This window comes from Dunckerocampus dactyliophorus, chromosome 18 (genome assembly GCF_027744805.1).
Source record: "Dunckerocampus dactyliophorus isolate RoL2022-P2 chromosome 18, RoL_Ddac_1.1, whole genome shotgun sequence".
Lineage (NCBI taxonomy): Eukaryota > Metazoa > Chordata > Actinopteri > Syngnathiformes > Syngnathidae > Dunckerocampus > Dunckerocampus dactyliophorus.
Window position 1 is genome coordinate 9,562,576 of NC_072836.1, and position 12,214 is coordinate 9,574,789.

General features: G+C 41.8%; 1 long non-coding RNA gene across 1 annotated transcript; it reads left to right on the plus strand.

Annotated features, from left to right (window-relative positions):
* The first annotated feature begins 4,580 nt into the window (after positions 1-4,580).
* Positions 4,581-11,685, plus strand: LOC129171331 (uncharacterized). The gene is made up of 3 exons (XR_008566773.1): positions 4,581-4,998; positions 7,720-7,807; positions 10,507-11,685. It is a non-coding gene; the product is annotated as an uncharacterized LOC129171331 (long non-coding RNA).
* The last annotated feature ends 529 nt before the right edge of the window (positions 11,686-12,214 follow it).

The window sequence follows — 12,214 nt, forward strand, 5'->3', positions numbered from 1 at the left end:
CGCGAGGGGGCCCGCCCAACAATTTCAGAAACACTGAGTTAAACTATTGTTACTTGAGTCTGAATTTGTCACCCTTCGTAACAATGGTTATGCAATTAGTGCTATATATACTGTATATATAGCAGCAATACATACATATATACTATATATATATAGTATATAAGTATTGGTGCTATATATACAGTATACATATCCTAGTATTAGTGCTATATATAAAGTGTATATATATATATATATTAGTATAGGTGTTATATATACAGTATATATACACTGCTCAAAAAATTTAGAGGAACACTTGGAAAACACATCAGATCTAAACTGGGGGAAAAATGATCTTGAATATCTTTCCTGATAATAAGTGGGTGATGTATTAGTAACAAAATGATGCCACATCATTTGATAGAAATGAAAATGATCACCCTATAGAGGGGGGAAATCAAAGACACCCCAAAAATGAAAGTGAAAAGATGATGCAGCACACTGGTCCATTTGGCTAAAATGTCATTGTAGCAACTCAAAATGATTCTCAGTAGTTTGTGTGGCCCCCACGTGCTTGTACGCATGCCTGACAACGTGCTCCTAATGAGACTACGGATGGTGTCCTGGGGGATCTCCTCCCAGATCTGGACCAGGGCATCACTGAGGTACCTGGACGCATGGAGGAGATTCCAGGAGACAGCTGTTGTTGTTACGTTGTTACTCCAGGAGAGCTGGACAGGGCCGTAGAAGGTCCTTCAACCCTCAGCAGGATCGGTATCTGCTCCTTTGTGCAAGGAGGAACAGGATGAGCACTGCCAGAGTCCTACAAAATGATCTTCAGCAGGCCACTGGTGTGAATGTTTCTGACCAAACAATCAGAAACAGGCTCCATGAGGGTGGCTTGAGGGCCCGACGTCCTGTAGTGGGCCCTGTGCTCACTGCCCAGCACCGTAGAGCTCGATTGGCGTTTGCCATAGACCACCAGAATTGGCAACTACACCACTGGTGCCCTGTGCTCTTCACTGATGAGAGCAAGTTCAACCTGAGCACTTGCGACAGACGTGAAAGGGTCTGGAGATGCCGTGGAGAACGTTATGCTGCCTGCAACATCATTCAGCATGACCGGTTTGGTGGTGGGTCAGTGATGGTCTGGGGAGGCATATCCCTGGAAGGACGCACAGACCTCTACAGGTTAGATAACGGCACCCTGACTGCTATTAGGTATCGGGATAAAATCCTTGGACACATTGTCAGAACCTACGCTGGTGCAGTGGGACCTGGTTTCCTCCTGGTCCACCACAATGCCCGACCTCATGTGGCTAGTGTATGCAGGTAGTTCCTGGAGGATGACGGAATTGATACCATTGACTGGCCCCCATGTTCACCTGACCTAAACCCAATAGAACACCTCTGGGACATTATGTTTAGGTCCATCCGGCGCCGCCAGGTTGCTCCTCAGACTGTCCAGGAGCTCATGGATGCCCTGGTCCAGAACTGGGAGGAGATCCCCCAGGACACCATCCGTAGTCTCATTAGGAACATGCCCCGACGTTGTCGGCTTATTTTATCACTTATATTCTTGGGGTGTCTTTGATTTCCCCCCTCTATAGGCTGTTCATGTGGCCTGCGGGCCATGACTTTGTATGCTTTACATCACGTGTCAAACAGGCGGACATTACGCTGCCATGGGCCACATAGCTTGCAGGCCACTCTCTGGTTCACAGAAGATGACATTAGATGTTCGGAGGAAATAAACGTGGCTCTGCAATATGCATTCTGTGCGGGGGGGGGAAGCTTCCAACATGAGTAAAAAGGAAAAAAAGTGAAATTGACAACATGTACAAACCTTGGAGCCCCCAGTGTTGAGTTTGTTCCCCAACATGCACGTGTGAGTTTTGTCCTGAGTGAGCCCCCCTGCTTGAACCTGTCTTTGTATGAATCATGCTAATTCATGCGTGATGTGACTCTAATGTCTTTCGAAGGGGAAAATGACTCCGGCATGTACCCCGACACGGCCCCCCGGGGACTTCATCCATCATAAGCAATTGTCTACTGTATGTGTGATTATTATTGTGCTATTGAGCTAAGACCCCCCACCCCACCCCCAGACCCCCTCTGCTGCTTGCGATGCATGCAATTACAACCCATTAGCCCCCCACGATTGATAGCCTCTCCGAGGAGCAATGCAGGACCGGCGACGATATGAATGTAAATGAATGAGTCGCCGACCTCCTTGCCTGCTTTCAGCGTTTACCGTCATAAAGTGTAAAAAGAAGTTAACCGCCGTATAGCACTAGCACGCCTGCGATCTCTTATCGTCTATAAATTGATCTCCAAGCGCCGTGCCTTCCTGCGGTATTCACTGTCAGCCTTTCATTTGCGTCTCAGGGTGATGAGCCCGTGTGACAGGAGACACATTAGCAGCCCGCATTCACCCTGCTGCAAACAACCCCCCCTCACCCCCAACCCCCCCACGCAACCAACGCCGTCATTCAGCTACAAAAATAGATGTTGCATGCAAATAAATGGACTCGGCCTCTTTATCATGACAATGGTTCCTATTCAAGCCTTGGTGGCTGTGAGGACGCGGCGCCGCGTCATCAATGACGGCGAACGAGACACTCAAACGTCTGCAAGCAGGGCACACTGAAAGTATCTCTTTATGCCCGCGTGTCGTCATCTTTCTGCCTTCATGTAGCACAACTCCTCATGTTCCAGCTTTAGGGCGTATTATTTTCATCCACCCCACCCATAAACACGTGTGATGATCATATTTTGGGCAAAATCCTCTTCCTTGTCTGCTGCAGTAATTGTGTTTAATGTGTACACGTGGACTGTAATGGCGCTGCAGACGGTCCATCATGAGCAGTAATGACTAAGCATAAGCACCTTTTAATGGCCTGGAAGCGCCCACTCAAGCAGCATGAGGTCGCGCCATGTCTCCCAATGCCTTTACACGGCTATCTTCACGTCAAGAACGCTTCATTTGATGCACCTTTATCCCCGGAGCTGCAAGCTGACATGTATTTGTGCGTGTTGCACACAGTATTGAGAGTTTCAGTTCTTCTCCCTCCCGAGCTCGTGTTTTTTTGTGCGTGTAATGACGCCAGAAAGGTAAGTCTTGTGGAGGCAATGAGTCATCGTGATGTTGCCGTGATGTGTCCACACATCTACACATGTGTGTACATTCACAGCTTCCCTGCTGGGCCTCTCTGCACCGCTCTGGGAGATGGGCTCTGACGCAAGTTCGAGTCCCCGCAGGCATGCAGCCATGCAGGTAAATAAACGTGTGTGTGTGTGTGTGTGTGTGCGTGCGACCGTGAGAGAGATTCACCAGTGTCACCGGCTCATGAGTATTATTGATTTCGCTACAGAAAATGGTGAAAATCACTCTAACCTTTAACATACGGTCTATCTACTTCCACTTCCACTGTCTTCTATGTGCTAGCCTTTAATAGGCTTGTGTACCAAAATAATGGACTGTAATTAGTGGTCATTTCTTAGGAAAACAGCATTCCTGGACCCACTCACTGTTTGGATGGATAATAACATGACCCATCACTATAGATGGCGAACTGAATGGTGAAATGCAGTATTTACATGGTTCGTTGTCATGGATTCCTGTGGTTTGTGGTTACATTTGGTGTTTCCATGCTTAACTGCATTGTTTTTGTGGTTACATGTTGTATTTCTAGGGTTAAATGTTCTGTTTTATGGTTAAAGTAAGTTGTTTTGTGGGTAGATATTGTTTTTTACAGTTAAAGAGCGTGTTCTTATGGTTGAATATTATACTATACTATGCTATAATACTATAAATAGTCGATTTTATGGTTACATATCATGCTTTTAGGGTTGAATATATTGTAAACATGGTTGAATATTCACTTTTATGGTTAAATATTGTACTTTTAAAGTAAAATATATTGTTATGGTTAAATATTGTTGGTTTGTGGTTAAATTTGGGGTTTTCATTCTTGAATATATTGTTTGATTTATTTATATTGTTTGTTTTTTACGCTTAAATACAGCGTCATGTTTAAATATTGCTTTTAGGTTCCAATATGCTGTTATTGTGGTTAACTGTTGTGTTTTATGGTTAAATTGGGTGTTTTCGTTGTTGAATACATTGTTTTATGGTTCCATGTTGTGTTTTTACAGTTAATTATCGGGTCATCATGGTGGACTATTGTGTTTTTAGGGGTTTCATTTGCTGTTACCTTAGTTACATTTTCGGTGTTTTTTGCGAAGTCTTTTCATGTTTACATATCATGCTTCTCTGCTTAGATGGTGTTTTTAGGACTAAAATTAGCGTTAGTGCTGTGAGTTAAATGTAGTTGTTGTGGTTGAATGCAGCGTTTTAGTGGTTAAATATCAATACTGCAGTGTTATTTGTCCCGCCACAATAAGACAATAAGCTGCATCAATGCACACTTTGTGTCCAGTACCTTTAGCCGCACGTTTGAAGCGAAGCCAACTGTTTGATTGTTGATTCACAGTAGAAGAACACACGTACAGAGTGTGAGGGCTCTCATTAAGACAATAATTGCCGTTTTGTAACAAAGCAGCAATTAGAAAAGGACATGGTGTGCTGTCCAATGAAAAGTGTGTGTGATACAGTATGCAGCATTATCCCTCTTTAGCATTATGTGTCTGCACGGCTCCCCTCGGGGCGACAAGGCACACTCCGATGCAATTCAACACTAATCAGACACCGCTTGCCTGTTCTTGGATGGGTTCTTGTTCTCTCACCATATGAATAACATGGCGCCTTAGGGCACCGCTTGCTATATGACGGAGGGGCCCCCATATAGCCCGCTCTGTGGGAGGACCTCCTAATCCAGGATTATTCCCCCAGACTTGCAGCCGGCTGGATTAGGCGGAGGCGGTGGGGTGGGAGGTAGTCGATTTGGAAAAAGGGCAACGTCAGCACCTTTCCTCTAGCGGCTCGGTGGATTACAGGACGACTGCACACCAAATACGGACATGGAAAAGAGGCTTGAGCGCACGCTGCATGACAAGGTGATGTTTCTGTCTTGAAACAAAGGACACGGTGGTCGCTTCCTTAAATGCATTTCCGCAGGACGCCGTGAAAAGTAGCAACGTCGCACTGCAGTTGCTTGGCAAAGAAGCGCAACGGCTTCGGGGTGCAACAGTGCAGCTGCAGCCTGCCATCCCTCATTAGTCGATCTGCATGCCTTGGCAGTGCATCTGCGCACAACACAGTCCTCATTTGGAATATTGTGCATTTTTATGTGAAAAATCCCACTAAACCAGGCTAGCTTCTTCAGTAATCAGCGGCTATTGATCGTAAACTAGTCAATGGGCCTCAGCGCCGCTGTGCACGGATCAATGACGGCCTGCTGCTGAGCCTTTGTGGACTGTAGTATGCAGTGTTTGATTTCTTGGTAGCTGCTGTTTTAAATGATGGAAAGAGCTTTCATAATGTTTGTTTCTCTGGTTTCTATTTTTTACTTTACGGTAAATTGCAGGACCGTACTTTTATTTCATTTAACAATCCACTGTATTTAACCCATACAACACGACATTTAACCATAAAAACACCATATTTAACCAATAGAACGCGACATTCAATGGTGCAAAAACCATAAAAACCCATTTTTTACACCATAAGTTAGTAAATACTGGACATATACTGGATGTTTAACCGAAAACAGTAAATGTAAACCATCATGTGATCTTAAAACCTTAAAGACGAGAGTCACCATTTATCCATGATAAACACTATTTTACTATGAAACCACTGTATTTAACTATGAAAACACTAACGTTTACCAATGAAAATATGATATTTACCCATAACAACACTATTTCATGATAAAGACAGCGTATTTACCAAGACAACACGACATTTAACCATAAAAACACTATTTCATGATAATAAACACCCCATTTAACAATGAAAACACTACGTAACCGACATCATATTGAACCTAAACCATTCCAACATTGTATTTAACCATTAAAACACTTAAAAGCACTACATTCAAAGTCGCTATTCACAACTGAGCACTACATTTCATGATAAAACCACCATGTTTAATGATGAAAATGCTACATTTAAGTATTAGACGTATACAAAACACCATATTGAACCATGATATAAAACCTGTAACCTAACCTTACTCTACATTTAACCATAAAGTCACCATATTTAACCATAAGCATTATATTTAACCACGAAGACGCTGTTATAAAACACTAAAATGTAACCACGCGGTGTTTAACCAGCAGAGCATTTTGAAAAATGCTATTTCACCATAAAACCCCTAAGTAACCACGCATAGCATGTAGCATGTAGCCACCCTGTATTGAATGGCGCAGGTGTACCTAATGATGTGTCTGGTGACTATATGAGCCGCCTATATAGAATGACATTTCCTCGCCGCCTAAAGCACATCCTATCTACTTGACGCAGACAAAGAGGCCATATTGAAATTGCCAGGTGCCTAATTTGGTCTTTGTTACTCATAATTGAAACCACTCATCCCTCCCCCCACTGCCAAAAGGGAGATAGTGAGAGAGCGAGAGGGGAGGGGAGGGGAGGGGAGGAAGGGAGCGATAGATAATTGCCTTATAAGGCAGTGGGTGTATGTGACGTCTCATTCTCAGCGGCATGTAGCTCAGCTCCTTATGGAGGAATGGGTTGATGGCTCCAGCTGTCTAAGCTGCACATTATCATATCGCTGGAACTCAACATTATCATATATATGTATGTATATATACTGTACTGTATGTCTCTATATATACAGGTATATGTGTTGTATGTATGTATATTTATGGGGGTGTGTTTGTATATTACACATATATATGTATAGTGTATGTATATACGTGTGTATATACAGTATTTAAAATTCTGTGATGTCTTTGACCACAACCCATCATTGCTCATAACAACAGGGTTAACGTGTGATTCAAATGTTCTGCTACTATTAAAGAGGCCGGTGTTCTAGATTTGTTTTTTTTTTGGATTATATAAAATCGCGTCCTGTCATTTATCTTTTTTGTTCGAAAAAGTGCAGTAAAAAGGGCATATTTCGCCCCTAATTGCAAATGGTGATTAATCATGATTAATTCATTTGTAAGCCGTGATTAATTTGATTGCAATTTTCAATAATTTGACAGTCGTAATATAATGTGTATATATATATATATATATATATATATATATATATATATATATATACAGTATATGTGTGTGTATACGCTGTGTTCCAAATTATTATGCAAATTCTATTTTTAGCCATCCATCCATCCATTTTCTATGCCGCTTATCCCCATTCGGGTTGTGGGGATATTTTTCTCTGATTGTGCTAAATCGTCACTATAAATCACAGTCATCATAATTTTCAAGTTATCAACCTCTAGAGTACAATTTGAATGCTATTGAACAAACCTCCCAACGATAACAGCATTGTTGTTTTCCAAAATCCAAAACTTAAAATGCACTGTTCCACATTATTATGCACAACAGAGTTGCAAAGCATTTCACTGGTTGTTAAGAGCCGAAAATGGTCATTTGTTTGTAGCATAAAAAGATCATATTTACTGAAAGCAAAAGCTATTTCAATTGCTAACATTTTAACAGGCCGAGTTACATGTTAACGCATTTCTGCTTGAATTTCTTTGCTGAAAGATGTCAGAATAGCCTCCCAAGGCTGCTGTTTTGTTGTGAGCTGCCTCTCACCCTCATAGATTTTTTTGCTTGACGATGCTCCATAGGCTCTCAATTGGATTGAGGACAGGGGAAAAAGGGGGCCAAACTATGAGTTTCTCTCCTTTTATGCCCATGACAGCCAATGACAGAGAGGTAGGTATTCTTTGCATCATAAGATGTTGCATTGTCATGCATGGATGTCGTTTTGCTACAGAAGGTACGGTTCTTCATAATGTACCATGGAAGAAAGTGGTCACTCAGAAGCTTGACATACTTTGCTGAGGTCATTTTCACACCTTCAATGACCATAAAGGGCAATACTGTCTTCTGAATCAGCCTTACTGAATGTTTTCATGCCTTGTCCAAGGCGTTGCAATATTTGACGCTTTTTTTTGTCAGCAGAGAGATCCTTTTTCTCTTCTTCTGAAATCTGTGGCGTGCTTAATAATGTGGAACATCATTTTTAATTACTTTTCTTTTAATTGGACTCACTTGGCAAACTAATTATGACAGTTGTCCGAGATTCAGATCAGTAATCCAAAGCGCCCCAAGACACAATGCCAGCCATGAATTTCTTTGAAAAACAAAAAATTGTATGTTTATGATACTAAATTATGCAAGTGTACCTAATGTTGTCGGTGGTTGGCGTGTGTGTGCAATCGGAGAAAGGTTGTGTTGTAAACATGAAATTGCACGAGCACTGTACTATGTTCATCCTGGACTATTCCAGCATGTCATGACTATCACTAGATCGTCATGCACTTCAAAGAACACTCTTCACTAGGAGCACTATGTCCATCCATCCATCCATTTTCTATGCCGCTTCTCCTCTTTAGGGTCGCGGGGGCATGCTGGAGCCTATCCCAGCTGACTTCGGGCGACAGGCGGGGTACACCCTGGACTGGTCGCCAGCCAATGGCAGGGCACATATAGACAAACAACCATTCACACTCACATTCATACCTATGGACAATTTAGAGTCACCAATTAAACTAACATGCATGTTTTTGGAATGTGGGAGGAAACCAGAGTACACGGAGAAAACCCACACACGCACGGGGAGAACATGCAAACTCCACACAGGGATGCCCAAGGGAGAATCAAACTCAGGTCTTCCCAATCGCCAGACTGTTACTGTGTTGCTAACATGCTAACCACTAGACCACCGTGCGGCCGGAGTACTATGTTCTACCTCAAAATTCATTAGGAGTTATTATGTTATAAATTAGGTATTAGGTTATATTGTTATGGTCTATTTTTTAACATAAATGTTTTCAAAATTCAATTCAATTGCCAATATTAAATAAATGAGTGAACAAAAATATATGGAGCATTTTTTTTAAATATAGTTTTTATTGAAAAAATTGGGTTATACTTTTAAAATCAGATTTTAAGGAAAAATGAATGGAAGAAATGTAAATGCCATCTGTAGTATATATTATCTTTTATTTGTACTTTTTAAAAAATAATTTGAAAGAGCGTGATGCCACCATTCAAAAATTGTCCACAGGTATGAATGTGAGTGTGAATGGTTGTTATATGTGCCCTGCGATTGGCTGGCGAACAGTCCAGGGTGCACCCCGCCTGTCGCCCGAAGTCAGCTTGGATAGGCTCCAGCATGCCTCCGCGACAAGCGCCACCGAAAATGGATGGATGGAAGGGTAACACAACATATTTTCAAAATGAATGCAAATGAGTGGAGCGAGAAAATATCATGCCACAGATTGTATATTTTCATATTCAAATTAAATGTTTGTTTGTCTTTTTTGTGAATATTGTTTGAAATATGTATATATTCTTTAAAATATTTCAAAAGATTTATGCTTTGCACATAATTATTACAGCGAATCCTTGAGTCCAAAATGCTGTTAAGAGTGATGAGAAGCGGCCGTTGGTGGTGTGTGTGTGTGTGTGTGTGTGCGTGTGTGTGCGAGTGAGCATGTCAATGTTTTCACATGTGGCCTTGTGTATGTTATGTTTTTGACTTCCCAATTACCCCTCTGCGGGGGTACTTGTCGGAATGTGCATGTGTGTGATGAATAGTGATGGAGGGCATGCTGCTGAGTCAGGTGGCTGTGTGCGCGTGTGCGTGTGCGAGCGTGAGATCTTTTTCTAGCTTTGTCCGGCACAAATCTTGTCAAGCCACATTGTGTTGTAAAAATGTTGCTATGAGCTCCGTATACTGTGTGTGTGCGCTTGTACCCCAAATATTCCTCCTCATCTTTCCCCCAAATGCTGCCTTTCTCTTCCTCCTTTTTATGCTCCTTCCCTCCATCATCATCATCCCTCGTGGACTCCCTGCATGTACCCCTCCCCCATCCAGACAGCTGGGCTGGATGTGTGCAATGCATGTGTCTGTGTAATATGCGCGTATGTGTGTGTTCCCAGCTGTGGGTGCAGCAGCAGCAGCAGCAGGGATGTTCTTTGGGGAAATGGAGGCGTGCAGTTTTCTCCTCTCCTTCCTTTGTGGTGGTCTTATACAATCCTCACCTTTTTTGATGGATCTGTGCTTTATCGCAACAAGAAACACTGCCCCCCACCTGTCACCGCAGCCCCCACGCTCCATCTACTGCCTGCCTATGCTGAGATTCCTTGTTTAATTCAACCATCAACCCACACTGCTGCTATACTGTAACAGTCTCTTTACAGTGAAAGCCCCTCCTGTGACTAACCCCCCTTGCTCTCGCTCGCTCTCCGAGTCGCTCCAAGGCAGCATTTTCCCTCTGCAAATATTTGCCCTTCAGGAATATGTATAAGCACCCTGCATACATAGGTGTGTGTGTGTGTGTGTGTGTGTGTGTAGCAATGAAATGTTAATTGTGGCTCAGTGTGTGCATTCTTCCCCTACGCAGGAATCTGGCGAGGGGGAGCTGAGACTGGGAACAGACGTCTGGGTCAAGGAGAGAGGAAAGAGGGAGTAGAAAGGAAATGACGGATGCTGCAACTTAGAGTAGTCAGTGTACAGCTGATATAGTATATAGTATGTACAGGGTCCGGCAAAATGATCTGACACATTTGTAGGTTAAATAAAAGGCAAATAAAGTAAAGAAACAAAAAAGTGTTTTTATTTTCGAAAAGTACATATAATGCCATTTTGCTTTGTTTCTTTATAATGCCATAGTTTTTGGTTTCTTTTTCAGTTGCCGCCATGAATTGGACTGGTGAGCATCGTGCTTTCATTGTGGAAACGTTTATCAAAACAAACGAGTCTGTAACTGCAACACAACGAGCATTCCGTTTGCACGTCAATCTTGGTAGACGTGATCCCGTACCAGCCCGAAACACCATCTTGTTATGGGTTACCAACTTCACAGCTACTGGATCTGCATTGAGCGTGTGGACAATAATGGATCCCATTTGACTGATTTAATTTTTAAAACATAATGAAACAGAATGGCATTGAAAATAAAAACACTTTCTTGTTTCTTTGCTTTATTTGCCTTCTATTTAACCTACAAATGTGTCAGATCATTTTGCCTGACCCTGTATATACTGCTATACAAGCCGCAAGCTACATTATCCAGCGCTGCTTTAATCCTCATGGGCATGGAACTGAGGAGAGCTGCAGTTTGTTACCACTCGATGCCGCCACAACTGGTGGATGTTGGACATCTTGCACTCCTCCACCTTCCCTCATTCCTCTGGAGCAGGGGCGTCCAAACGTTTTCCAGCCAGGTCCACATACTGAAAAATGAAAGAACACATGTATATGCTATGAAGTTATGTATATGTCAAGAAAAAAGACTGCATCTCAGCTTTGTGACATCAGTGAAAAAAAGGTCTATTATTAGTATCAACTTCATTCTGTGCTCTTTTTTCCCCATTATTGCTGTACATTTTCAAAATATTTCAATTGTAGATGTTCTTCTTGTAACATTATGACTTTATTTCCTTAATATTTTGACTTTATTCCCATATTATAACTTTTTCCCCCAAATATTTCTACTTTATGCCACTAAAGTGACATTGAATTCTTCAATGAGTGTGGAGTGATTTTTTGATCAAGAATCAATTTTGCTTTATTCAATATTGAAGTATTTCTCACCACCTATTGTTGTGTATTTTAGAGATTTCCAACTAATTTTTTCATCTATTATGATGTATTTTCATTCACTCTTTCAATGTCCACTTCGTCTATTAGTATTTGATTGTACGTATCCTTTCTGCTTTTCCAAATAGCATTATTTTAGTTTTACTTAAGTTCAAGGATAATCTGTTTTTATCAAACCATGTCTTTAATATGACCATTTCATCCTTGACCTTTTTAATCAGTTCTTGTGTGCTTTCCCCAGAACAAAAGGCAGTGGTATCATCCGCAAATAATACCAACTTTAAGTCCTTTGTCACTTTAGAAAAATGCCGTTGACATACAAATTGAACAGTTTTGGTCCCAATATTGACCCCTGGGGTACTCCACATGTCATATGGAAACTTATATTGTATTCTCCTAGCTTTTTATTGTATTCTCCTAGCTTTACAAATTGCTTCCTGTTTGCTAGGTAGCTTTTAACCCAATTCAAAAGTAATCCTCTGATTCCGTACCTTTCTAATTTTGTTGTT